Source organism: Scatophagus argus, chromosome 9, assembly GCF_020382885.2.
Source record: "Scatophagus argus isolate fScaArg1 chromosome 9, fScaArg1.pri, whole genome shotgun sequence".
NCBI classification, from domain to species: Eukaryota; Metazoa; Chordata; class Actinopteri; family Scatophagidae; genus Scatophagus; species Scatophagus argus.
The window spans coordinates 24,088,625-24,113,290 of NC_058501.1; the positions used below are offsets into that span (position 1 = coordinate 24,088,625).

General features: G+C 42.6%; 2 long non-coding RNA genes across 3 annotated transcripts; one reads left to right on the forward strand and one right to left on the reverse strand.

Moving 5' to 3' along the window:
- The first annotated feature begins 6,316 nt into the window (after positions 1-6,316).
- LOC124065455 lies at positions 6,317-7,594 on the forward strand. 2 transcript variants are annotated; one of them, XR_006844413.1, is made up of 3 exons: positions 6,317-6,443; positions 6,788-6,981; positions 7,298-7,594. It is a non-coding gene; the product is annotated as an uncharacterized LOC124065455 (long non-coding RNA). The 2 variants fall into 2 exon arrangements; XR_006844414.1 differs by having other exon boundaries at positions 6,788-6,869.
- Positions 7,595-11,554: 3,960 nt separating this feature from the next.
- LOC124065248 lies at positions 11,555-22,689 on the reverse strand. Its single transcript, XR_006844378.1, has 3 exons — positions 20,816-22,689; positions 19,064-19,186; positions 11,555-15,906 (listed from the first exon to the last, which is right to left on the reverse strand). It is a non-coding gene; the product is annotated as an uncharacterized LOC124065248 (long non-coding RNA).
- Positions 22,690-24,666: the final 1,977 nt, after the last annotated feature.

A 24,666-nucleotide genomic window follows, 5' to 3' on the forward strand; every position in this document is an offset into this window, starting at 1 on the left:
TAAATTTGCACTGTCGAAACTTCTCTCATCAGGTCATCACAACACACCTACTTACAGTAATTCCCTTGTCATTTAAGAAGTAGCACACGTAATAATACATTCCCCCTGGAGGGAAAACCATTGACTTCTTCAAAACCTCCACTGTAATTCCCCTTTCATCCCTGAATGGGTAAATAAAAAGAGAAACTTGTTTTGAGTTTGAAGGCTTAAAGGCTTTAAAATATTGTTCTTTAATTTAAACTTCGTCATGCACCATTTTACATTTCTTAAACAGAAATGCCTGAATGTTTTTCTGCACTTATAATAAGCTGTTTTTCAGCCAGACGTGCACACACACACACACTCCTCCTCTTTCACCACTAGATGGCAACAGACAGACACTAACAATGTCAACACAGCCGTTCTGAAGTTCTTATGAAATCATTGCCTTCAAACAGGCAACCCTGTGTTCTGACTGTACAATGCCCTCCAGTGTTTGGCACTTGGGCTACAAATGAGCCAGAGGGCTGCATGAGAAAAACAAGACATGGAATGAGCAACAGTGAGCTCATTACTGGGGGAATAAATCTTGAATTTTGTGAAAAACCTGAATGCATTGATGCATTTCCAAAATGGTGCTGCACTTCCTCTGAGGCTGTTCATCAAAATAACTGGCTGTTCGTGTAACAGTTACTGATGTCTGCTGATAGAACAAAAGCTTGTGCTCTGAGGGTTGCAGGCTAGTTTGTGTATGTCCTGTTTTAACCCTAGACCTGATTACAAATCACACATTCCATTCATTTCTTCGATTCCTGGCGGATGCTTCATATACATCTCAGAAGCATTGAAGCATCCCACGAATGCTACCTGACTGCCTTCTGTTTTCACTGTCAGCTGCTCTAAATAACACCACAGAGACACCACACATCACAACAAACAAAGGTGTGTCAGGAATTCACTCGTTTTCACGTTGTGCCAGTGGATGTAATGTGATATGACAATGTGATATGAGTGTGAAGAGAAAAAAAAGTTCTCACATTGTTTTTGCCTTTTTATTTTGTCATATAAGCACCTTCTTTAGTTCAGTTTCCATGAATGTGCCGTTTTACACATTCCTCTCCCACGCCTGCATGTGATCTACTGCACCTGCGGGCCTCGGCATGTGAATAACGAGTGTTTTGTTGAAGTGTAACTTCATCTGGAATGTAAATAGAGAAGAAATTCATGAGAAAAATGGAGGAGGAACAAAACATAATGCAGATGCTACTGGGACACAAAAGTCCTGCTGAAACTAATACAATGAGGTGGATGGACTAAAGTTTGTGCTACTGATAATAAAATCTGGAATTAAAGGTTCACCCCAACAAGGTCTATGGATGATCTTGAGGAACCGGGTCATGGTTTCTGCGCCACAAGTAAACTGTCATTTAGTTCCTTTCTGTTGGAGCGAAGGCAAACATACAGCCGATTTCTCCCAGACTCTGCAGTTAACACCAAAATTATCCACATGGATAAACAGCGTGACCGGTAAGACGTTTTTGATCGAGGTTGAAATGTGCATCACTAACATACTGTAAGTGAAGATGGCTGACGCGTCTCCACTTCCTTCACAGATTGAGACCTTTTGGCTTCACTTTTGGGGAGCTCCCATGTTGTCCCTCTTTAGACACAGTAATTGTTCCAAGCAGGGAAGTGACTGCTTCCCAATAAAGAAAACCGTAAACCGTCAGGTCGAGGGATTATCCACAGGAAACACAACAACATTTCTGCGAAAGTGTGCTGGGTTTTTTAAAAGTTTTCCTTGCATTGAACAACACGCATGTTCACCTCAGCCGAACTGTTTGGAGGCAGAGAGAAGTACCTCAGATCACGAAACCAAATCATGACATTTCTCAACACCACTGCGCTGTGAGTGTCAAATTCTGTTTTTTGTGTGTGTCATTTGGATAAAGTGACCTTTCAAACTCTCAATTTCCCCTTAAATTTCCTCTTAACTTTATGAAACTGCTCAACAACAACATAAATTCTGTATCGGAGGTGACGCAACACCTCACTGGGGCTAAATGCTGCTCGCACTGAGCACTGAAGTGTTAAAATCTAAGATGGTACATCTTCACGGTTGTACCTTTACATCAAATGACGTCAAACGATCAGTTTATATCAACCCTGACTTTAATCTAAAAGAAAGTCATGTAGATTTGCAAGATTCTTGTGATGTAAATATTCATGAAACCGCCGGAGAGTCACAATGAGATCTTTTGTGAGGAAATCCATAACAAAACCTGACATGTTTTGAACTTCTGCCATCATTTCATCAAAGTGATAGTGTGATAAAGGTTGTTATCCGCCCCCCGAGGCCAACTTCCTCTTAACTCATTTTTCAGTTTGAGTTCAGGTTCTTAAAAAATATCCATTAGCTTTACCATCCTTCATCATTCAAATAATGAAAAGCTAATAACCTAAAATTTTCCAGAAATCACTTTTAGACTACATGATTTTTTTTTTGTCAGAAAGTTCGTGTATGTGTCTTACGTGTCTATGCGGTCTGGATGTGTGTTACGCGTGGGTATTTCCAGTTAATGACTCACCACACAGAGAGGGGGAAGTGTGTGATTCTGGTGTTTGGTATTCAGTAATCTGTGACAAACTGCAGGCCAGAGTGCTAATAGAAAAGTATCCACCAGGCTTCTACTCCAAAAACTGAACGTAAACTTCAAGATGAAGCTGAATACGTTAACTGATCACAATCTACGTAACCACAACCAGGCAACACAATGCGGCAACCCAGAGAAAAGGAAAAAAACCAGCTCGAGTCAGTTCTCCGGATGTGGAGACACTTCCTGTCAAACTGAAGCTGAGCTTTCAGCCAAAATAAAACTCAAATGAAAAAATGACACGGTTAGACCAAAACAAAATTCAGTATTTGTTCAGAAAGAAAATATGTCACAGCCTGCTGGTAAAGCAGTGAAACAACACTGTGCTGAGCTCTTTCAAAATCAAACTCATCTTTTTGCCATCAAGTTCAGTTGTTAAAGGAGTACTTCAACTTTTTTTAAAATACCAAAGTGCCAAACTATTCCTCTAAACTATATCTTATGATAGTTTTTCTTTTTATTTATTTAAATGAACTGTATGAAATGATGTGGTGTAGTTGTACTGTACAGTTTATGTACTGCCATTTACAGTAAGCATCAAGTAAAACTTCATTTATAAAGTTTCTTTCCAGAGCAGAAGTTGCAAAATGCTACACAATAAAATACATAACGTTTTCTTCTTACAAGCTACTTTTAAAATACTGTATTTGTTTCACGGCCGTACCAGTAAAGTACATTTGAATTTGACAGAGAGGAAGGAAAGGTGGGGTTCTCCCAGTTTAACATAAAGTCAGCAGGGACTCTCCCGTCACATTCAAACACAAACGTCTCTGGGGACGAGACCAAAATGGCAGCACGGACTTTCTTCTCTCTTTCTTCTTTTTGTGACAAATGCTCCCAGTGCTCTACAGTGCTGTCCCCCAGCTCTTCTCAACGCCGCACTGCGACAACATGCTGGAAAGTGGATGTTAAACTGAAAACTACCGCTTCCTCATTCCCGGAAATTCTAATTAATTCCATAACTATGTGGATTTTTCCACCACTAGAGACAGTAAAAAGGAAGTTGTGTTTTTTATACTGCCACACAAAAGGCTTTTGTCTCATGAAGAACGCAGCCTTCCAGCTTCTCCTTTGTATGGGTGTGTGTGTGTTATGTGTGCAACATGACAGCATGAACATTTCCCTGTGTTGACTGAAAACACGAGTGCTGTCCTTTGTTGACTTGACTTTGTGTTTGTGATGCTCCCAGTGGAGAAATTTTCATGCCGACAAACACTGAGTGCATATTAAACAAACCACACGAGAAACATTCTGCAATTTGACCTCAGAGCTGGCCAGAACCTGTCTGTTGGAGCACTAAGTTCCCTGTGGCGAGTCTCTCGACGTGTTGACATGCCAACCAACATGGAAAAAAGAAAAAAAAAATGTTGCACAGTCACCTGTGTGAGGAAGCGCTTTGCTTCCTCACACACAATTAAATTCCACAAATACATGAGGATTAAAATGCAAATGTAGTTTGTACAGAAAGGAGTGGAGCTGGTGTGTCATCTGAAGTCTATCATGTTATAAAAGAATGAACCTTAAACGTGACAAAGGTGAAACCTGAAGACAGCTGAGGTTCGATGCTGACGTAGCAGAAGGTGTGGCAGCAGCGCTACAGCTCATGTCTGAAAGGTCGAAATCCGTCCTAATTGTGATTAGTGCCGATCGTAGGGCCGTCACTTGGACACATGCATGTTTCAGTTTCAGTGGTGGAAGAATCTTTTACTTACAGCTGCTGCGTATCTTTATGTTAACAATGAGTGAAAGAGCTAATGTAAAGGAAGTCGCTCACAGTTCAGCAGGTTAAGTGGTGGATATTTCCCTTTGGAGCTGGTGGAGAGGAAAACAGAGCTAAAAGTCCAAATCCAAGAGTTCAAATGCAGTCATGGAAAGCAACTAAGTACCTTTACGAAAGCATTTAAAGACATGATATTTCTCATTTCTGCATTAATTGTTTTCCATGATGTTCATTCCCAGCAGTATCTGCAATCTCATTCGAGCTAAAGGCGCCTTTCATTTGGTCACCTGTTGTTTTAACTTCCAGGTGAGACTCAGAGAGAGGAAGGAAGTCAGATGAATGTAACGTGAAGAAAACTTTAAAGCACTACCTCAGACTGTCTGCAAAGATGGTTGTCTAAATCGAAAATTCTCAAGATCCCACTCAATTTAATTCTGTTGTCTTGTGCACTGAATGCTGTCGTTTCATTCATTTAATAATATTATTGTTTTGGTCAAGTCCGTTTTGTTCAGTTTTCAGCTGTGTAAAGTTTCCCTGTGACACTTTGGATAAAATGCGGCAGTGACAAACTATGAAGCTGAACAGAACAGATAATAAAGTGCATATACTGTAGTATAAAGTACATTGAAACTGTACTGAAGCTTGGGTGAATGACAGACCTTTCGCCTCTGGTTAGTTGTTAGAATGACGTCCTCAAATCAGATGTTCTCTGCAGTAATAAACACAAAGGCATTGTTTCAGTGACCTGGTTTTCAGATTACAGGAGGAGGACGACATGTACTCTGTGCTGTATCTAGTCACACCTAGCAGCAGCATGACTTTGAAGCGTGGCAGTCTTCAGACGACGCTACTGGGATATTCATTTTAATTACAAACCTCATTTCAAATGTTGCAGTGAGGCGTTGGTCCACTCGAGCCTCCAGAACAGCTTCAGTGCTGAGATGTTTCTGATGTTTCCTTTTCACTGAGCAACGTGTCCCAGTTGCAATGTTATGAATTCAAAGTGAGGATGTTTCTGGTGGTTAAATATTATGTAAAAAAAATATATTTATTTGGCTCCAAGTTGTTTTGGATGAGCAGTTGAAAAGTATGACTGTCAACCCACAGATGCTTCCAGACATTTAATGATGAGGAAAAAATGTGTCAAGCATCTGTAAACATATTAGCAGTCCGTCTGGTGAGGGCGTGAGCCTGGGATGTAAAGGTAATAAATGTGATGGAAGAACACAGTCAGCTGGATGAGGAGGACATCTCAGACATGTCGAGGCAAATGTTCTTGTTGATGTCTCACTTTGGTGGCCTCTCCTTTGCCTGTGTTTTACTCCCTTACTGGGGAGCTCGAGGGTTGCGTTCAGGCTCACTGTGGTGCATGATGTCATCTTGGTAAAGCAACAAGTTTGTTTAACTGGCTAGCAGATTTGTGAGTATTGAAACCGAGTGCAAATGAGTGCAATTCAGCCGCGTTAATTAACCTGTGAAGTGCTACGTTTACCGTATGTGGAGTTTCATTACAACTGCCTCCACTGTAAAGAAAACGTAACATTTCAGTATTAACACAAAGGGTTGCTCAATTTTCTATAATGTCTTTAATGTCTCCACTAAGACTTATTTATTTTTTTCCCAACACAAAGTGGTCTGTTGGCTGGTTCTCACTACAGTGAAAGAGCCTCAGTTATGAAGGCTAACAAGCTAGTTATTAAGTATATGCTAATGCTAACCAATAGCTTGCAGACAGAGCTAATCTTAAGCTCCCGTCTTAAGCGTCTGATGGGTCCTCCTCCACCCATCAGACACGTAAGTCATGCAGCTTTATGTTTCAAAAAAATAATAGTAAAATTAAACCTATACAGCAGGGTATAGTGAGCCCAGCTGATTGACATTTCAAATTCAAGCTAGCTTGCTGGCTAACTTGGGTGCTAATGGGACCATGGGTCATATCTGACAATGTTTGTACAATCAGCTTCTGTCTTCCATCAATTCCTTTTTTTGTACAGCAGTTTAAACAGAGAAGAGTTGAATAACTGCATGCGGTGAGACAAGCTATGACAGCTTCCTCCATTTGGACTCTGCGGCTCTTCGTTCCCTCAAATGTCAGCACTGTTGATGCTGTTTGCTGCCGGTCAGCAGCTCACATTTGTGTGTCAAAGTTCAACAAAGATGAACTCTAAACCAAAGCGTCACATGGAATTTCCCATTCCCATAAACAAATCCACTTTAGCAGTGATTCCACTGAAATGAATTGATCTGTAAAGCTGGTGTGACAGGGCCTTTCAGCCGACTGTTGGAACACAATTGGGAACCGTTTCACATTTAAGAAGTTTAGTACCAATGAGACGTGGCTTTAATGAACAACCAGCATGAAGCACAAACATGTTTACCAACCCAGCTGGTTTTTGATATTATGTGGCCAACAAAGGTGTGATTTTCTTTTCAGCCTCAACAGAAGACGACTGACATCTGCTCCATCCACTACAGCTGCAGTCTCCACCAACAAGAGCCGAGTGTTTTCCTCGCAGGTGCGTTCATTACATGTAATCCTTTGGGGCTGAAGACATCCAGACGTGAACAGTGCGTTCAGAAGCAGACAGACATGTTAGCTGTATTTTGAGGCCTAATGACAACCTTAAGGTGTGTAAAGGTGGTGGTGAACCTGACTCACATGAGAACATGTTTGCAGTGGTGGGAAGTAACTAAGTAATATTTTGATGTACTTGTGCTTTACTTGAATACTACTAAAATATAATCAACTAATGAATAATAACTGTAATTCACTTTTTACATCATTGTACTGCTTTTGATACTTTAAGTATATTCTGATGCTAATACTTTTGTACTTTTACGTCAGAAAAATCTTGAATGATGTACCTATAACAGAGTATTTTTACACTGTGGTGTTTCCACTTTACTTTGGTGAAAGATCTGAGTGCTTCTTTCTGCATTACAGTCCACCTGGCCTGATTGTTCCAGCACCACACTGGCTGGTGTCACATGCTTTGGAATGGAATAAAAGAAGAATTTTAAAGGAAGCATTCAACAAAGCTGCATTTCCTTGGCAGACACAAACCGCCATCTTTGTGAACAAAGAACAGAACAAATTACTGTCTTCATGCTTTTAGCTGAGCCAACAAGATGCTGTTGAGATCAGCAGGATCACACATCCAGCTGTTGTTCATCAGAATAATCTTTTTGGTGGCTTTTCTGTGTCATGACTCTTTTTTTGCTCTCTGATTGTTATCAACTATCAAACTATTTTAAAAAAAAAAAAAAAAAAAAAAGACAGACTAAAACAAAATAAAAGCATAACTTTTAAAAGGAACAAAAAACAGCCACAACACACTTCCTTAACAAACTCAACCACACGAAAGAATGTAAGAGTAAAAAACTTACAAGACAAACATTCAAAGCGTATCTTTTAATTAAAGTGGACGATTTCAGTTTCCGTCCCAGTGCATGTGGTGGCATTGGGGCCTGATAAAGTTGAATGAGTGAAAAGCTGAATGGAGCCAGACAGGGGAGGCATGCGTGGCGTTCATGGTCATGCGTTGGATCAAGTTTCCTTTGTCTCTGAACCCCACAGCCTGCTTTGTCTGAACGAGGAGGATCCGATTTCCCCTCGTCTTTGATGTCTCCTCCTCCCACGCTTCCACGCCTCCTCTCCTCAGCCCCTATCCTCCCCCCATACCAACCAACTTGCCCTCCCACACAGTCATGCACACCCACACACACACACACATGCACACCCACCCACCCACCCACACACACACACACACACACACACACACTTGATCTTGCCTTCTGCTTACGGGAAACCCGACACAAGGCAGCATCTGGAGGTGAATGCACGGCCATGAGCCTGAATACCTCATCAAATGACTGCATGTGGAAAAAATTCGGGATAAAGCAGACAACAGGACGGCTTTATGTCCAAACTGAACTTATATTTTTTAGATGCCCAACGAGAACAGAAAACTGAACTGACTCTAACTTAGGCAGAAGTGACATTAGGTCCTTGTGCTGAAAAAAGGTCCATCTTGCATTTTGACCTGGACTTATTTTCGAATGGGCTTCAGTGCTGGAGTTAAAAATATTTTGTTCTCACTGTACCGAGGAAGGACAGAGAGCAGTCCTGAATTACCAGCCACCAACCCGTCCTTCTCCAATTTTGGCAACACTGAACTGAAGGCCAGTCTCTTGCACACAGATTGCCTTCTAAGGGAAAAGAAGTTCAGAGCAGCGTATGAAGTACTTTCTGATTTTAGAAGACACTCAGTGTACAATATTTATAAAGGGTCGTTAAGTGTTTGAGGGAGTTTAGGTCAGAGCTCGTCTTTGGTGCACGATCACAGGTTATCAGAGTGTGGTGCATTTATTGTTGTTCTGCTTAATGCTGTATCTCAAGTAGCAGTTTTCTCCTGTGTTCCTGCAACATTAATGACACTCACGTCATGCGAACCCCCTGCTAACTAAGCATGCTAAGACGGTGAACGTAATACCTGCTAAACATCAGCATGTGAGCGCTGTTGTCGTCAGCACACTGAGGTTAGCACTCAGCTCAAAGCGTCACAGAGTCTGTAGTCTGATGGTGGACTCTCAGACAGATCCATGAACTTAACGAACGAAATCAATAAATCAATTCCAGATATCCATTAATTGTGAAATGTAATCGCTGTGCTCACTGAAGAGTTGTTGAAGGTTTAACAGCACCTTTAACAGACTGAATTCTGTGTGTTATAGAGATAACAGTAGCAGACCAGTCAAACAAAGTACAAACACGTAAAATCTTGATGTACAGCTTAATATGTGAACAGTAGTGCTTACTAATATTCTACTGAGTGTGTATTAATACTGTACAGTACGGCTCCAAAGTGCACGGAGGACAAAAACGCTGCGGGCTTGAATCCAAAACTAAACAAGCCATCAGTCTTCAGTCGCCTTCATGCTGCAAATTTAGCGAAGCAAAATATTTACATTCAGCATGTGACCTAAATTTCCATATGGCCCTTCTATGGGGGGATAATCCATCTTAACGATCGCCGGACATCTCCATCTAATTTATGCCGCAAAACAACATGTGGTATGTAAAGCATCCCTTTGATTGTATTGTTGTGGGGGGCTTGTGCAGTAGGAGATGGCGGGGGCCCCCACCCTGTCATGGTCTGCCAGCCAGACTGCCGGGTCAGGGGGGGCCTCTTCCCGCACACAGCCGTTTGGCTATTGAGGCAGCGTCCTTCCTGCAGCCGGGCTGATGTCAGGGCTGAGGAATGTGGAAAACAGAGCACACTGGGGGGCCTTGTTCTCCCTCAGTGAATAGTTCTTGGGCAGGAATCCAAACCACATGCCACACACACAGCCTGAGACGCAGCGAGGGGGCAGGGAGGGAGGACAGACCGAGAGGACGGACTCCCTGGAACCCTGCGAGAAGTTGGAAGAAATACGCACATGGTTTAACGGATGGTTTGAGGTGATAAGGTCTGAAACGTGTGTGAGATGAAGTTGATCTGCTGTCTCAGAGTTTGATGAGGTTTATCCACTTTCAAACGCGCAGATCAGGTGTTTTCATTGAAATGGGGCCTGTAAAGGAAACCTGTATATGGAGCTATTATTTATTATCATTTCATTTTTCTTGAACTTTTGCTGATCATGAAACCATCCCAGCATGGCCGCCCCTCGTTTGCTTTGAGCCAGCTTTCACTGAGCCCACTGAGTGTCTGAGGAAGGTGTGAGCTGACGTTTTCTGCTCACCGACTCCCTTAAGACCCCGATCGGAGGCAAATCTGTGCTCGCACTGCTAGCAGTCACGATTGCTACGTGTGATTTTCTAAGGTGCAATCTGCAGTATGCACCGATGCATTGCTTCCAGCAAACAGATGTTGTCTCATGTGGCAGACAGACTTACTTCTCGTAGCAGTGACACCACCTCCGTCACCTGTAAGGTGCCAAACACAACTTCAGGTCGCCCCACTGTAAGTAATGTAGTGTGTAATGTTATCCACACAGCAGCCTGATAAGTTTGGAAGTCATAGAGTGTGTAGGCAACATTAGCCTCCTGCTTTGTAAGTCAGTAAATACATGAATGAAAACTCAAATATTCAAAATCCTTCATTTTGAATGCACACCACGAGTACTCCTGAGCTCCTTCATACTGCATGTTGTCAACCTCCAGCATGCAAACCACATTCAGTTTAGTTTTGTTGGTCCTGTGATTTCAACATTTTCAGAAACATAGTAAAGGAAACCAAAAATGCCGCCAAGGCCACCGACCACCGATTGGGACAAAACCCCGGAACAATGATGACATACCTTTTCCAATGCAGGCAGATTCAAAACGAGAAGTGAAAGTTTGGATGAAAGTGAAAGCAGGAGACTATTAGCAAGAACAACACAGAACAGCCGCTGGCAAAACCCAGAGGCAGCAGACTCGTCGGGAACATGTTAACGTGTTGTCGATCTGAGCTCAGAACAGTATGAGTATCGTATCAGTATGAGAAAATGTTCAGCAAAGCCCTGTTGGCTGTACCACAGCTGTCATGTTATGTAACATCTGGTTATGAGCCCAGCAAAAAAAAAAAAAGGTTGAATTCTGAAAGAAAAACAAAGAGTCTCCTAAGGTGATGCCCACAGCCAGAATACGGTAATCAGAATAAAAGGTATGACGTCTTGCTCAAACAGAACTGAAACGTCTTCGGGGCAGTGTCTTTTCATCATCTAATCAGAGGCGGATCCAAATCTTCCTGTCTGGGACACAGTGTTCTCACACGCTGATGAGACACGTCCTCGCCCAGTCCTGACATGTTGACCGCTGCATTCCTGAGAAAGAATGAAACCCCAAACATCCTTCATCTCAGCTGCTGGCACACCACAGGTTTAAAATGCACAGGATCCCGTCCGTGCCCTCCAGTCAGTCCCGTTTTGTGGTTTTAGTGCCGACAGAATCAGTCATTTAAAACGAATCATGACCATCGATCGACAGTTTTGAGTTCAAATGGTCACGTGGCCAGTAAAAAGGCTGCATATTTCAGTGTGTTTTACGCAAATCGTTAGACACAGAGGGCCATCGCTGGCAGTCAAACTACATAAAACAATTTGCAGGACTATCAGATCTTTGTTTTATTTAGTTTCACTTAGTCACTCCCACTGAGGTGTATATATTTGTTTTTTCAGAACTGATGAAGCTGCTTGGATTAGCAGCGAAACATCTTCAAATAAAAAAACAGATATGTTTTACGCAAATATTTTTATTTCATTTAGACTTTCAGACAGACAACATAATCTGAGAACACTTTAAACATGACTGACAAAAAATAAACTTCAGAAAAGACACGCCTGTCCTGTACATAGTTACACTCTGAATGAATGAATGAATTCACTTTGTGTTTCCGTGTCACGCCATCAGAATGTCCATCCTGCGTGAGAGTCCTTTACGTAACACGGACACAAAATACTACATAAATAAGGACTTCCGACAGATAACATTCATTCCAAACAATCAGTTTGCTGAGAGCTGTGCTGTTCCTCAAACATGAAACAACACACACAGTTTCATTCTGTCTCTTCATTATTTCAGCATGTTAAAGTGAAAAGGCATTTGAATCTGATGAGCAGCACAGCCTCGTTCTCATTTCAGTTTCTTTTTCACCCTCATCCTGCTCATCAGCATCTCTTTCAACTTGCAGATGTGGTGGGAAATTTCACAGAAATATTAGAGGCTCGGTTTTGAGTAAACTTTGTGTTCTAAACTGTGAGAATTTTTCTTTCAAGAGGCTGTAATCGGTGTTTTCATCGTAACAGGCAGACAGCAGTGATTTCAGCTGTAAACAGCCCACAGCACAGCAGCAGGCAGACGCAGTCACTGAGTCGCTGGTGAACAAAGTGCATCATTTAGACGCTGCAGAGCCTCTCATTTCCCTCAGGAGTTCGTGGAGGCCAAAAACAGAGGAGAGGAAGGCAGAATATTTGCCTGGTGGACAGAAAAACGACTGCAAACAGATGTAAATTCATTCAGCCTATTTTGTCAGTTGCTTTACGAAGGCTTGTTGGTTTCTCATTCACTTCATGACCCTGATGCACGACGAGCAGAGCAGAGTGACCTGACAAAGAACTGAACCCAAACTGGGCTAAAATACAAACTGGACTGACGAGGGAATGGGGTTCAGGTGGACACGCACAGGTGAGGGCAGTGAGGGTGATGAACAGGCTGAGGAAAACTCTGCGATTAAAACACAGGCCAGCTTGTATCCACAGCTGACAGAATGTCTCTCTGCCATGTGTTGACTAGAAGTACAAAGTGGCATAAAATATGAAAACAGGGTTAAAGTATGACTACCTCAAACAGAACTGACTGTAAAGCCTTTAGTTACTTCCCTCCACAGGTGAGTGAACACAGCAGTGTTACAGCAGGAAGTCAGAGAAGTAGGGAGCTGAGTGCCACATGACTCTTTGGATGTCCTGATGGAAATACAACTGAGGAAATATTAAGCGTTGCACTAAATCTGTTGAGGCAACAAACAGCTAAACATGAGTTTGCATTAGCATCTAATTCAGACTGGCACTATGTTATATAATGATGAAATTCAGATGAAATCTAACATACAGAAGGAGGAAAATAAAGGAAAGGAAAGGGTTACCGCTGACTGGATGTGATCTGCAGAGATGCCCTAAAGCCCACTCAGCAGGCCTGTACACTGTGTGCTCTGTATGTGTGTCATGTGAAAACGCCCCACAGCATGTCTTCACGTCTTTGTGCTGTGGCGTGTCATCAGGAAAAGCTTGGAGTCGAGCCAGCGCCTGACCTCCTTCCATCTCCTGAACCTCACATATTATTCCAAGGCCTGGTCACGTCTGATGAGATTACATCAAGCTCTTATGTAAGGCTCAGCAAGTCCAGACATGCACTTTTCACCACTTATTTCAGCTCCATGCAGGAATCTGCCTGCCTACTGCAGTTCAGAACAAGACGTTCCAGTGCATCATCAATGTGGAACGTCAGGCAGCATGAAAACAGCCTGCAGTTCTCTGCATCCTGTCTTGTCCCATAACATGTACACACAATCTTAGGTGTCCTTTAACCTTAGTCATCAAATGGTGTGTGAATAACATGCTGAGCACGTGTTCATTACTGTTTCCATGACAACAAAGGTCACCTGACTTTGTCCAAAGGTCATAAAATTTGAATGGCGTTTAATGACAAATAAAAAGCTTTAAATGCGTAGAAACAACACGTGAAATGTTCTTTAAAGTGGTGTGAGGTCGCCTTGGTGAAAAGCAGTTTTTTCCCTCTCAAGTTGTTCCAAAGTGGACAAACTACGGCAGATTTGGTAAGAATGTTCAAAAAATGCAGGATAGCTATTAGGCCAGTGACTGAAGCTGCAGTGTAGTACTCAGTGCCTCATTGCTCCAGACTGAAATATCTTCAAAACTATCAGGATGCTTTCAAAGAAGTTTGTTTCAGATATTCATGGTCACTCGAGCGTGACGTTTGTGGTTTTCAGTCATGTGTCTCGTTGGATGGATGATATTGATTTGCTATGAGATCTGAAACAGACATTCACGTTTCCGTTCACGATGAACTGCAATAACTTTGGCAACCTAAACCTCAGCTTTTCGCCTGGAGCCATCACCCCCGTGAGCCTGGCTGTCGTGACCCTTCGTCACTTCGTTGCTGTTCTAAATCTCTCCTCTGCTGCCCTTCTACCTACGACGTGGCAGCATCTCAAAGTTCATCTTGTCTCGCCTCCATCAGCTGGTGGCACCACACACCTCATAAGAAAGCTCATCGCAGAGAGTAAAGCCCCACAGGTTGTGCAACACTCTTCATTTAGATGACAAAGTAGGCCAAGTGTGTGTGAAAAGGCTTTTACCCTCACAGACGTTCTCTCTTTCCACTGAAATGATGCAATAATCTATTATGCACAGCTTACAGTCTGACATGTCTACTGTTACTAATGCATATAAACACCACTTAAGGGTGCTGCAGGCTTTGTGATTGGTTGATGCAACAGGAGAGCCTTTCAGTGCTTTAAAAAAAACAAGTCTTCTTTATTTCACTGACATCCAACAGAAATCCTCTCCATAATCCAACAGACTCTCCAGAGACATCCAGCAACTGTACAGAGCGAGGGGAAAAACATGCCCGCCCACAGGCTTTGCTCTCTATTGAAAGCATTTGAGGCAACAGAAAGAAAAGCTTTTGGGCAGCATGTCTGGTTCCAAATTCGTTGCTTGGGGAGGCAGAGAAGGATTTAAAAGAGGTGAGCGTTTGTGAGAAGTGAACGACATGGTGGATGCATTTGTACAGATACATTCACGAGAACAAAGAGCTGAAGAGTTTGATCCCAAAATGAGACATCTGCCTACAATAAGTAACATTAAAGGTACAGTACGTGAAACACACAAAAAATCCTCAGTCAAGATGCAAAAACAAACATTTTCCAGCTCAAATTCTGTATATTGTCTGCTTTGTAAAAAAGAAGTCTTCATTTACTGTTTCAGCCCTTAAATCATTCATTTCAACATTTCCCCCCCAAAAAAACACTCTGGGATGAAATCCTTCCAGTTTCACATCACAGCTGTAGGACAATCAGACGTTAGAGAGTTTGTAAAGTGCAGAAAGGATAACAAGGGAAGCTGACCTTTTCTTTTCTTTTTGAAAAGGTTTGACATTGTGCTAAATTAAAGGATAATATGACACTTCTTGCAGAAGTTATTCTGCAATTGAGGATGATTAAGGCCAAATGAAAAAGTATTTGATTTATCATATTAAGCTCAGAATTTTAAAGGTCAGGAATGAATTAAGAATAAATAAAAAGCTCTGATTTCAGAAAACAAAACAGGAAGTTCAGAAATTCCTCAAAATTTTGATTAAAGACGCGACGACATTTAAAAGTGGGAATGCAGAATTTTGAGCAAAAAAGTCAAATTTCCCTGAATGAAGTAAATCATTCAAGTCAGCAATTTTGATATCAAAATGTTTAAATACTGAAATGTATTTTGTACGAAGTCCTGCCTGAACGCTGTGCGAGCAGAACAGTTCGAGACAAACAAACCACCTCAAAGTCAAAACACAAAGTCAGATTCCCTAATTCACCCTGCAAAGTCGTGTGGGGAAGATGAATGGAAGCTATTTTTCTCTCCCTCCAACACCAGTGGAGCTGGTGTGGAGCCACGCTGAGTGTTTCAGTTTTATGTGTGGAGGCACCGCATCCTGAGCCACAATCTCCACTGTATCGGGGTGAAGGCTGAAGATATCTTAATGTGTTGTGATGTGTTGACCTTTGGACCAACAGAGGTGCTCAGAGCACACTTCAAAATCAACACCAAAGTGCAGGCTAACAAAACCCCCAAAACAATAATGAGTGCAGTGAAGAGCTTCACTGGGCTGAGTGGAAAACACACAGGATGACGGTGGAGGAAGGTGCAGCAGCTGATGTTGCTGTGGGACAGGACGGCGGCAGTCTTTGTGGATGTGCAGAGTTTATTTTTAGGCTGATGAACTTCCTTCCAGGTAAAGTTTTCATTCCAGCGGAGAATGTCGAAGATCACTGGTTCCCACAGCAACTGCAACAGTCAGAAAGCAGAAGTTATTCCATCGTAGGCTGGCAAATAATGTAAAGCAGAAAATCATCACCCATCAGAACACCTGCAGAAGAACTGGATAAAAAATAAATGTTAAAAACAATGCTGTCTTATCATTTTATCTCCTCAGTTGAGCTATTTCAGTACGAAGTCGATCATGCATGTGAGGCCTGATTTCATTTCTTTAAGATCGGCTTGGCTTGTTTCTAAAAGGGCAAAAACAATAAATGATTCAGCAACCTCTGCCACCAGGTGGGTAAGATATTAATTAGGTGTGTTGTCATTTAAAATACTACGAAAAAAAAAAACCCCACAGCGCTGCTGCTGATCATCGTTCATGCTGAAGAGGTCGGTAAACATCCAGGTCGGAAGCATCCAGCCTGACCTCCGTCACTCCAGAGTGTGTAAAATACTGGCAACGTCTCTGCGTGGTGTGGGTGTGCTGCACACGGCTGTAAATCAACACTGTGGTTGCTGCTTCACTTTAATCTGTTAAGTTGTACCAAAGCCAAATTGTACTTGGTGTGGTCATGTTTGAAATGTTCTTTTAATGATTGCGCCAAGGGTGTGAGCGCAGAAACAAACATTGCATTTCCTATAAACAAAACAAAACAAAATACCCGGAGTCGACATTTAGAAGCATCAATGCACATGGAAGTTCACACGCAGCATGTGCACACTTGATTTTACTTCAATCAGTGCAGCTGACACAGCCAGTCGGTGTCATTCCTCATGCATGTAATGCACTCTGTGGTGCAACACACACATACCGTGCAGTCACACTCCACACTACAGATGAACCTGCATGCACTTCAGTAGCCTTCGTGCTCATTGCTGTATGCTACCCTGCATGTTCAATTTCTTTCCCAGAGAAGAAAACGCGGCCTGACAGATGGAGACTATGATTGGTTAGGGTCTCACATGTAGTCTGCCATGTCATGAGACTGGGGACGGCAATGCTGTCTGTCCACTTCTAGGCTGGAATACACAGTGGCCCACACAGAGTCCTGACCTCAACCCCATCCAACACCTTTGGGATGAACTGGAACGGAGATTGTGAGCCAGGCCTTTTGGTCCAACATCAGTGTGTGACCTCACAAATGCTCTGCTGCATGAATGGGCACAAATTCCCACAGAAACACTCCAACATGTTGTGGAAAGCCTTCACAGAAGAGTGGAAGCTGTCAGAGCTGCAAAGCTGTCTGTGTGTTTACAATGAGACGTCATTAAAGTCCCTGTCGGTGTGATGGTCAGGTGTCCCAATACTTTTGTTCAAATAGGGTATCTCTAATGAACAATTACCAACAAGTTCAGCATGGATGTGTGTGGTGCCTGCAGGAGGAATTTTCTTCTTGTGCCAATGAGAGGTTGGCGTCTGTGGTTTTGAGAGAAATGTGGCCTGTGTGTAATGTGCACCAGCCTCCGACCAGGTGCTCTTTAGTGACATTTAATTCAAAATGTTTTCATTCAGTGGAGCTTTTTTGTGACCAGCAGTTCACTTGATTTACTGTCTGGGCTAAATGTGAATCAAAAAACAAAAAATGGCAAAGAGAAAAGAGGTGCTCTGCCAAACCCTTCCCTGTCTAAATATAAGTCCCAGGGATATGAGATGACAGCCAGTAATTCACACAGGTGGTCTTTAACTTGTTGTGCAATATCAATTACTCATGATGAGCGCCTTTTATTTCGAGCGCATGTTGTCATCAGAGCTGTGGTCCTCTCTCAGCTGCCGGACTCTGCTGCAGAGACAGCTGCAGTGACACAACAGGGGAGTTAGAAAATGAAGTGCCTCCAGCAAACCCACGCTGCACTCGTAGTGAGTTGGAACTGGAAGGTCTTCAGAGGACTGCATACACAAGTTAGACGTTTCCGGAAGACATTGAGAAATCAGTGTTTACTTGGAGTGGTGTGTTGTAAAGATGTTCACGTGCTACTGCATCATATTTGCAGATGTTTACCATGTACCTTCACCTCCTTAATTCTGTGGGTTTATTGGTCATAACTTTAGTTTAGAAATTCACCAGAATCTTTAAAACCCGGCTGGGGACTTTTTCAGGGATTTTGGACTGTAAATATTATCAGAAACAGGAAATAAAAGGTTTAATATTTGCCGGCTGCAGTACCATCTGAAAACTGAAGGACGTGTAAGTTTGACCGGCAGGGGATCTTTTGGGAAATCCACTGTGGAGACGTCACAGTAACGATCACCAAGCAACAAGGATGGAAACAAAATCAAAACAAGTGGAGTCCAAAGCTTTAAGCAACCAGAAGCAGAATTACTTCATCCCTCCCTTCATTTCTTTGTCTCGCACTGAATTCATTTTGACTTACAGGCCGAGAGACACACGCCTCTGATAACAACGAGCCCTGCACAGCCCACAGTCCACAGCTGCAGCATTCTCAGTTGCATCCAGTCAAATTTATCAGTAAACCGAGCTCAGGGTAGGTCAACAAATTCATCTAGGCCGCAGTGTTTCGGTGTGCAGGTTTTTATTTAAATTGCTAAAACATTTAGGTACTTTCCAGAAAGACACCAGCTGATACGGGCCACTAACCAGCCAGGGACTCCACCCCGACACTTTCTGTGGCGCCTAAATCGAAACGACTTTAACAGTTGCTGAAGTGTATGTTAAAGCTGCAAAATGCTGACCTGTTTAACCTCTAAACTTACACATTGTTTTGTTAGAATCGTGGATTTTACAGAGTTAAAAGACACCACTTGCAATTTTGCTCTTTTTCCAAAAGTCTAAACACCTTTTCTTGCAATTCTGCATACTTCACTGTTAATCTTATCATTAAGCTGCCGGCATCCTCAGGGCTCCTCGTTTTCTCTGTTCACACCAATGACACAAGCACAAGCACCGCAAGTATGGAGTCATGTTGTTTTATGTTCAGGTGGTATTAAGATGCTAATTTTGTCTAGCCTGTTGATGGTAAATCCCATTATGAATAAGCATGCAGCTAACAGACTAAGACCTAGCTATTTATAAAGATGTGAAATTGATTCAGGAATAAAAGAAAATAAAACAATTCAGAAATCACAGTAAACTAATCAAATGAATCGATTTTTTCTAACCCTTAAGTGAAAGTAAAACGAGACCACAAGCTTGTGTTGTCTGCACACGGTGGCACACGTCACCTGAACCAGACGTCACCTGGATCAGTCAGGTCACTTCAACCCTCGTCCACTCAGTCAGTGTGACGACCTCATCAGTTGTCCTTTAACTCCAAGGCTGTGAAAGTTTTCTGTTGTGAGCCAAATCTGACCAAAACAAAACCCACACAGAAATGAGTGTTTGAGTGTTGCAGTCAGTGAAAAAAAAAACACTATAATAATAACAAACTTTAATTACGTATTAAGTCACTTAAAAATATTATTGTTGTTTTAAGGCCATAAGAAGACAATCATTCATTAATATCAATAATCCATGTAGAGTTTTGTGCAAAATAATGGTGACATAAATAATCCTGTATGGAATACAATCAAAATCAGTGCTGATATTTAAAGTTTCTTTGCATTTGTTTTCTGGTGTCAGCTGAGTTTAATAAACAAGCAGATTGGAAAAGTCAAAGATGAACCTCCTCACTGATCCGACTGTGGGAAACGTGTGGGTTTTACTACGTGAGCATTTAGCCTGGCTGTGTTCCCACCACCCTCAGTCCCACAACACACTCGTACACACAGCAGCATCTTCAGTAAAAGTACTTTTCATACTGCAGTAAAATCCTCTGTGACTGATTAAACGTCACATGATGTGATAGTTAACTTTGATGCATGTGAGCAGCACTTTGCTGTTGTAGCTGCTCGAGGTGGAGCTGGTGAACTACGACCGGCTCTACTTTCTGCAGTTAGCCAGTCTAGTTCAGTTGTTTCCAACCTGGGGGTCGAGCCCCTCCAAAGGGTCACTGGATAAATCAGAGGGGTCATGAGATGATTTATGAGAGATAAAAGATATAAACCCAGACCTGTTGCGCACCTTTGGACTTTTCTCTAATCTTTACCTTTTATGACCTTGAAACGAAATTGAAATGAAACCAAGTGAGGAGCTTACAGGACACCACATCCTGCTGCACACAATTAATTTCACAAAGCTTATAGTTTTTGTGCAAGTTTATAATCTTTTCAGATAAATGCAGTGGAGCAAAAATGACAGCGTTTCTCTCTGAAGTGTTGTGGAGCTGAAGCAGAAAAGAAGCGTGAAAGTGGGTAAACATGCAGGGTTACATGCTAGTCATGGACTCTGACTTGTTTAGCAAAAGGTGAAGTTGAGCCTGGAAGTGAACACAAAGCTGCCTGAACGGCTGCCTAAACGGCTGCCTGACGTCTGCTACGTGAGCTTCTGTTCTCTCTTGGAGCTGCCGATGGGCTCAGCTGGCTTTGTTTATCTCGATGGTGTTAACTGCGTGGGAACAGCGTTGACGAGGGCTCTGCAGTAAACTGACTGTTGCCTCATATTGTACACAAGTTACCACACATGCACGCATGCACACACACGCACCACACACACCCACACACACACACATACCTTCCTGTGTACCCAAAACAATAAGAAAACTGGAAAAACCAAAAACTGTGGCTGACTAATGAGGAGAACAGGTTGGATCTTGACTTGGACACACTAATGGCAGTTGCACTGCCAGCTGTTGGCTGGTTGGCTTTCAATTGTCTTTCTCAGGGCAGCGATTCAAAGTCTACCTTTGCTATTCAAAGCAGGGACAAAGGCCAAGGCTGAAAAGCCTTAATGAATCGCAGCTGAAGTAAAAGCTCTTGCTATTCCTGTTTAACCATGCAGGCCTCAAATAGTCTCCAAACACACACACACACACACACACAATTCCCCTTTACATTAGAACCTTGAAATCCATTTGTGTGTATGAGTTATATTCGTACTCAACGTTCTCTGGACTTTTTCTCTGCCTGTCTCTCTGGGCGGCCGCCTGCCTGGATCCTGATCCTCATTCCTCCCATTCCTCCCAAACAGCCACAAAGTGCTTCACTCCCTGCTTCAGACTTTTGCAGTTCGCTTGGTGAAATGCTGTACAAAAATACAGTGAGGGGGAAAAAAGCCTCCCTCAAAAAAAGTGTTGTTTTTCGAGAGCAAAGATGAAACGGTGATGATGAAAGAGGGAACTGTGGGGCTGGCGTGTCTTTTACAGGTATACGACTTTGCCAAAGACAAGCCTGCTCTTGTGAGGCTTTCAAACACATGAGAGACACATCACAGAGTAAATTTGCTTTAGGAGGAAGCAAACAGAATCAGCTGATAGAAGAGCAGGGAGAAAAGACGAGGAGAGCAAACAGCCCAGTCGAGGGCTGACACGCAGTAAATGACACAGTATGAAGGAGCAGTGATGGAGTCAGCATGACTGTGGTCCAAACTGTGTGCTGTCATGGCCTTATGAGCATGAAAATGGGGGGGTAAAGGTCAGAAAACAGGAAGCAGACCTCAGTTATGAGACAATAAAGGGAAGTTAAATTTATTCACTTTTGTTCAAAGCAGTGAAACTCATGGAGATGAGTCAACCAGGTTAGCTTTTGCTTACACAAACGGAACACGAAGAGCTAAAACAGCAGAAAAGACAGATTAACTGGGGTCATCATCTGCTGTGGGTGTCTGACTGGATGCCCTGACTCATGTCACATACTGAGGGGAGAGAGAGAGAGAATATCCAGACAAAGTTCAGCAACACTGGACAAGACTGAGGAATTTTAACGACTGTAAATGGTTTTCATCTGACATGAACTCCACCTGACTCAGCCAAAACCAGTTAAGAAGAAAGACTTTGCCACAATCACCATTCAGTCCCTGTGGGTTTAAAAGACGGCTGTAAAAATGCTTGCAGTTTGCTTCTTCGTGGAGAATGAAGCCTGAGTTGAAAAGGCATTTCATACACATTTCACAGCAGTTTCCAATTTATGTAAACATTTTTCCCGACGGATTAAAAGTTCACATTTTTTCAAACCATTCTTGCATCTCCACTGTCAGACTAGTGGGCAGATCTGTTTTGTTCTAGCTTGCCACTTTGCCACTCATGTTGCAGAGCTCAACATGCTGAACTTTCATGTTCTACTTTTTATGTGCATATGTTATGGGCATTTATTTCCTCTGCTCTGTGCTATGTGCTCAGGTTGTAAGACTTGAGATCACCTGAAGACTGACTATGCTTCGGACGTGGCTCAACTCAAGCCCCTAAATCTGTATTTTAATCAGCTGACTTTTGTGGAGCTTTTATTCTGAAGGAGTCCGATCCCAGGTTTGGTGCTGGTGCTGCAGGAATGCGAAAAAATATACCTGATCACACCTTCTTTTATGGAGCAGTATGCAACTTTAGCTCATGATCTTATCATCAAAGACTGAAACTCGTGGGAGTCAAGCATGCGATATGAAACTCGAGCACTGTTTCTTTAAGAGCGTGGGCGAATAGTGAAAGAATGCGGAGAGAGACAGCCAGCTTCAAATGTGTTTCCCCCTCCTTCCACAGACTCGGAGCCTTTAATTAAGTGAGATGTGTGTGTGGGAGGCAAAAGATGGCCAGTATTTCAGTCAAAACACAGAAAGTGTGAGATTTTTTTGCAGGTTTAGCAGGAAAATCTTTGTGTGGGGACAGATAAAACACACTCACACAGGAAAGCTGACACAAAAACATGCTTTGTGGATATGAGGCCAAGAGGAAGAAATGACTAAACTTGACTGACGGAACTACATTCAGTAAATAAATCGCCTTACATGGGTTGTATTTACATGTTAGCAGCCTGAGGCGTGTGCCTCGATTTGCATGCAGCCTCTGATATTTCATGTGAATTATCCAGAGAGCCACAAAAGTGATCTCTTCAAAAACAACAGCAGATACCAGAGAGAGAGGAAAACGTTGCTTGAGACAACAACGACGACTTGTTTGAATTCCTACTTTGGATTATGTGAGATAAAATGACTTTTTTAGGCACCAGATTCCCTGAACAGTATGTGAACAGATTCAGGGTTTGCAGCCAGTTACGGGTCTTCAGGTTCAGCTCTGTTTCATGGCTTTTGAGCAAAGGTAGCCTCTCCTCCTGTTCCTCACACCATCAGCTTCTGTAATTCTTTAAGAAGATGCAGCAGAACACAACAGCGTGATAAAGAGTAAAATACTTCACAGACTGGAGGGAGTGCGTACTGAAACACAACACTGTTCCTGCTCTTTTCATGTGCGCTGCAGAGCCCCTTCAGGGTCCAGTGAAGAGCTCTCTGCATTCCTTTGCAGTAAGCTCTTGTTTTTCTGGACTCACAGGGGCATGGCTGGACGTCAGCGAAGCCTGAAAACACCTCGGATCGCTGAACTAATGCACTTTAGGCCCCATGCATGTGACCGCCCGAGCTTGCCAGGTGAAGTCCGGGACACTGACAACTGAGGTATTTTCTCTGATTGGAATTCAGACTTTCAGCAGAGGAGGGAAACATATGCAAGGACTTAAAGTAACAGCAGCAACCTTTAATTCCTAAGTAATTATTCAAGCATCAACACAAGTTTAAAACCACGCAAGCACTTCTGTAAGGCTGTACTTCTGTAAGGCACACAACGGTAGCATGCTAACAATGACCAATGCTAACACGTTGATGTTTAGCAGGTCTAATATGTGTCATGTTCTGCACCTTAGTTTAGCATGATAATAATGAGAAAAATGATTAGCTGATGATGACATCATAGCATTTGCATTTGATCAAATTCCTAATCTCAGACAATCATACTGCACTTCCAGTGTGATAAAAGTCAACATTTAAAAGTTGCTCTATGTTGTTGTACTCGTTTGCTTGTTCAAATGCATTCTTGGAAATTAATATTTATCTCTTCCCATTTCTCCCAGGAACAAAAATACAAGTATGACTGCTTCCAACCCTCAAGCTTTTAAGTGTTCCTACTGCTAGAATAACAAATAATACAGTTTAAGTGTTTAGTGACAGTTTAAATGCTCTTCTTCAATGCAAAACAAGGACAAAACATTAGCTCTTGGCAGTTCAACAAGTATAATATCTGCCTACACAAATCCAGCCACTCACTTAAGCCGTTCTGTACATAATAAGCATGAAGAGAGAGGAAACAGGAAGTAGGAAAAACAGACATGGAATTTTGGGGACAAAAGGGCATCAGCTCTGCTTCTCCTTCACACTGAGTGGGCGTCTTTGATCACATGCTGTCATTGGCCTGAGAAAAGACACTTATCTCTATTATGAATCAGTGCACGTTCCACCATGTCGTCACGTGGGACCGTTCCCTCAGGAACCCTCCTTCCCATCTGTCTCACGCCTATCATGTTTCATCGCCAGAACCTGATACAGTCAGTTGACACCCATTTCCTCGAGTCATACTGTCCAACTGAGATGTTTTGGTTGCAGGCTTGTTGACCTGTTGATTCCAAACTCCGATATGAGAGAGGATCCCACAGAAAACAATTCAGTGACGGGTTGGTAAACTTTGGACATTTTTGATCAGCCAAAGCCTCTTTGGTCTGATCTTTGGTCCTGGTCGGAAGATAAAAAGCCTGCAGTGACTGACAACAACAAAGAAACAAGTTCTTTGTGACTACTCATCAGTGTTTGCAGTAAGCCAATCATCACCAGTCACAGTCCAAACAAATGTGACTGGTTCAATGGTTCTGAGCTGTGAACGTCAAATTGGCCTACAAAGAAACCAGAACGAGTAGATGTGGATTTGCAGAGGGGCCCATAGAGGATGTCTGTGCACAGGGTCCAGAGTTGTGTGCTA